The 4,500-nt window shown below is 44.4% G+C and overlaps 1 pseudogene; it reads left to right on the top strand.

Moving 5' to 3' along the window:
* The first annotated feature begins 257 nt into the window (after positions 1-257).
* LOC101423412 (olfactory receptor 2M3-like) lies at positions 258-1,322 on the top strand (annotated as a pseudogene).
* The last annotated feature ends 3,178 nt before the right edge of the window (positions 1,323-4,500 follow it).

Below are 4,500 nucleotides of genomic sequence, written 5' to 3'. Positions count from 1 at the left end.
ATCATTCCTGTTTTGAAGGAAGTAAAGTAAGCACGTGGAAATAGCTTGGCAAAGGAGATGCAAGTTAGTAGTTGTAGAACCGAGTATGACTGATCCTACTGACTGCAAAGAATCTGCACATTCAGTCAGTACACAGTCCTACGCATGAACTGCATGTTTTTCTGAAGACTGCGATGCAGAGTCGGCAGTGGGAAAGTCACTAATCAGATGTTTACCTTTTATAACTTCTTGTGGTTCTAGATAAAGAAATGCCCATCATGGGATGGGCAAATCAGACATTTAACCTCGACTTCAGCCTGCTAGGACTGTTTAGTACACACCCGTTCACATCCTCCTCTTCTCCCTGGTCCTCGGCATCTTCACAGGGGCAATCTTGGGAAATACTCTCCTGGTTCTCCTCATCTACCTGGACACATGTCTTCACATGCCCATGTACTTCCTCCTCAGCCAGCTCTCCCTCAAGGACCTCATGCTCATCTGTACCACTGTCCCCAGAATGGCCTACAGCTACTTGTCTGGCAGGAATTCCATTTATGTGGCAGGCTGTGAAGCACAGATATTCTTCTATATGTCCCTCTTGGTTGCTGAATTCCTACGACCACTATGTTGCTATTTGCCACCCTCTTCAATAACCCCACCTCCTGAGCCAGAAAACGTATAAACTCATGCCTGCCTCTTCCTGTGTCCTTGGATCTCTTAATGGGATGGTTGATGTGGCAGCCACTTTGTCCTTCTACTGTGGCTCCCACAATATCGCCCAGTTCTTCTGTGACTTGCCTGTCCTCCTCTGTTTCTCATGCATGGATATGTCTACATTTGAAACACTTGTGCTTGTCTGCTGTATAGTGATGCTTTTCTTGCCTTTATTGCTCATCATTGTCTCCTACACTTGTGTGATTTTGGCTGTCATTTGTGGGAGCTCAGGGGAGGGCTGGCAGAAGGCTTTCATCACCTGTACCTTGCACCTGAGTGTTATGGGCATGTATTATGGAGCAGTGATATTTACATACATGTGTCCCACTTCCAATTGCTCCCCAAGCCAGGACAAGATAGTGTCAACGTTCTACAGCATTCTCACCCCCATGTTCAATCCCCTCATCTATAGCCTTCACAACAAAGACATGGCCAATGCATTCGTGAAGGTGCTAAGGTAGGGCATTGGGAGGATAAATTGGATAAGACACAAAGGTTATCTTTTCTCTGTTAACTCTCTCTCCAGCACATATTTATTTCAGAAACATGAAATAGCAAGAAAGTACAAATTCACTAACATATTTATAGGAATCAGAGCTGATAGACTCTTTACACATCCACTTAATTAATATATATGGCTCTTTTTGTATAGTCATCTTGATTTTGAATATAAATCAGCTAATGTTCATGAAAAGGAAAATTAAATAAACAGATAAACTGTATGTTATATAGCTAACTAAAACTTCTTAAAATGCTTTTCCTTAGTATATAAACCAGAGTCTTACTGATCTACTTGTACTGTTAATATGGCCTGCGCATAAACTCAAACTTATTCTATATCCAAGTATGCCTAGTTCCCTGGAAAGCCAATTGAGAAGTATAAACTCTACAGGCTTTTGATATACAGGGAGGATGCAAACTAAATATGTTAATTAAAGCTTATCTGAAATGTGTGGGGTTTGTCTTAAAAGCTTACCTGGAATTTGGCAGGTTCATGTTAAAAGCTTACCTGGAAGTTGGGGATTATATGTTAATTCAAGCTTACCTGGAGAATATAACCTATATGATATTCAGATAAAACACTTGAAGAAACTAACAAAAAGTTCTTTTGCATATAAACTCTGCTTGACTCCCCTCTCCTACATCCTCTGTATAAAAGGGACCCAAAAATCTTACTTGGGGCTCAGTTTTTATTAGGACAGGAGTTTGCTGAGCCTGGCTGGTCATAATAAATCTTCCTCCTCAGAATTCCCATACCCTAACCTTCAATACCACATACAAATGACTTCTTTCTGCTACAATATCTCTGGGGGTTCATCCAGGATATGCTGAGAAGGCTAGAGGCAGTAATGGTTGATTGCCCCTCCTGGATGTCTCCAAGGAGGCCAAGAGGGTCCTGTGAATCACAGCCTAGGGCACCCCTGAACTCCCCTTTATCCCAGAAGGAGATTGTGGACTCCCCCTGAGCTCTCTCAGAGAAACCAGATGCACTGGAGTGTTCAAGAGACCCTGATAATGAAGCAAGGAGCTCTGCCTGCCAGACGGATAAGATCCCTGTGGTCATAGCATGCAAAAAGTCTAATTCTGAAAAAAATTAGAAGGGGAACCTGATCAGCTCTTGAGAGGAGACCCCAGTACTCCTGACAAAAAGGGAGGAACCCATCTTCTCTAGGTCTGAGAAAGGAAAAGGGGTGGCTGTGTGTTTGTGTCAGGGGCTTCTACTGACCTGCTAAGATTAAGAAGTGCCATAAGTTCCCAAGAGGGACATGGCCAGAAATGGACAAAATGTAAGGTTGAGTAATGTTGTGCAGTGTCAGCACAGGTGGAAACATGGGAAACAAACAAAGGAGGACCCTGTTAGGTTGTATTTTGAAACTTTCCCCGAGCATTACATGGAGATGTATATGGCATAAAGTTCCAGCCAGGAAAGCTTAGGATACTTTGTGAGTTAGAATGGCTGACTTTTGGCATGAGATGGCCCCAGGAGGGCACTTTTGAACCCCAGATCATCTGTAAAGTCCATGGCTTAGTAATCAGAAAAGCAGGGCACCCTGACCAGCTCCCCTACACTGATGACTGGCAAGATGCTGTGAGTCAAACTTCACCCTGGTTAGGGAAGTTTATGACTTCAAGAAGCCAGGATTTGCCTAATACAAAAACCCAGAAGTGCTATCCCAGGAACCAGGCCAAACAAACATCATGCAAAGGGTCCAGAGGAAGTGAGCCCCAAATAAACTGCCAACACAACCATTCTAGAAGGGACAAATGAAAATGACATCTTGCCACACTATGCGATTGCTCCTACCATGCCAGTGCTGAGGAATGGGGATGAGCCAATTCCCATAAGCAGCAGTCCCCAATCACGATCTGTGCTAGGAAGTACAAAACCCACACCATTCAAGCAGCTGCCTTTGTCACCATCTGCACAAGGGAGTGCACACATACCACCTCCACAGCTGCCTTTGTCACCACCCACACCTGAAAATGCATCTCAGCCATCCCACCCCCCAGCCTTGTGCCCCTGGTAGTGTAGTGCTGGCCATCAGTCAGGAGGGAGTCCCTGAAAAACATCAGCTCGAATCACAGGGATCCCCAGAGGCAGGGGTTGTAGGCAAAAGGGCGGCCCTACAATTACCTTTCTGTGAAGCTCGAGCTCCAATTTATGATGACGCAGATGGCCAGATTTTAGGGGGAAACTGAACAGCCGTGTACCAGCTCTTAACTATAACCGACCTCCTTAACTGGAAAAGCTACACCCCACCATACTCAGAGAAGCCTCAGGCCATGACGGACCTCTTCCAGTCCATCATACAGATGCACAAACCCACCTGGGCTGATTGTAAACAACTCCTCATGACCTTACTTAACTTTGAAGAAAGAATGCAGGTCACACAAGGAGCTCTAACCTGGCTCAAAGAGCACGCACCTGAAAGAAACTTGGACAGCAACCAATATATCCACACACAGTTCCCAGATGAGGATCCCCAATGGGATCCCAATAATGCAACCAGGATCAACTAACTAGCAACTTTCTATAGGGCCTTAGTTGAAGGATTCAGAGCTGGGAGCCAAAAACCATAAACATGGCAAAACCACCCAAATCCTACAAACTCTTGATGAAATTCTGGCTCAATTCTATGAGAGACTGTGTGAGGCATTTCCTGTATATATGTCCTTTACTCCACATGCTCCCAAAAGCTAATCAATGGCCAATGCAGCATTTGTTGCTCAATCACAGGCTGACATCTTAAGAAAGCTACAAAAGTTGGATGGCTTCACTGGTATGAATATTTCTCAGCTCATGGAAATAGTCACCAAGGTTTATGTCAACCATGATGTAGAAACCAGGAGGGAAGAAAACGAGAAGATGAGAAAAAAAAAAAAAGCAGATCTTCTCAGAGCAGCAATAGTTGAAAAAAGCAATCCTGTGTCAAGGAAGTTAACTGGGAAACCCTAAGGAAGGGAAGGGGCCAACCCCTTGGGTAAAATCAGTGTGCATACTGCAAGGAAGTGGGACATTGGAAGCAGGAGTGACCCAGCAGGCCAGTCAACCCCATCACTTCAAAACTAGTGGCTAAAACATGAGCCAGGAAAGCTAGTGGAGCATCACAAACCAAAACATGGGTTTGCAAAAATTCAGAAGTTAAACCTGCAAATCAGCTCATTGGACTTGCAGGAAGAGAAGACTGTGATTATTTGATTATTAGAACAGACTGGACTTCTATACCCTTGGACCTGCAGAGCCTATGGTCGGAGTCCAAATTGGGGTCCACACCATACAATATGATTGTCAACACTGGGGCTCAA

The sequence above is a fragment of the Dasypus novemcinctus genome, chromosome 22 (genome assembly GCF_030445035.2).
Source record: "Dasypus novemcinctus isolate mDasNov1 chromosome 22, mDasNov1.1.hap2, whole genome shotgun sequence".
NCBI lineage: Eukaryota > Metazoa > Chordata > Mammalia > Cingulata > Dasypodidae > Dasypus > Dasypus novemcinctus.
The sequence above is the reverse complement of the archived record's forward strand: the minus strand, read 5'-3'. Positions and strand labels throughout refer to the sequence as shown.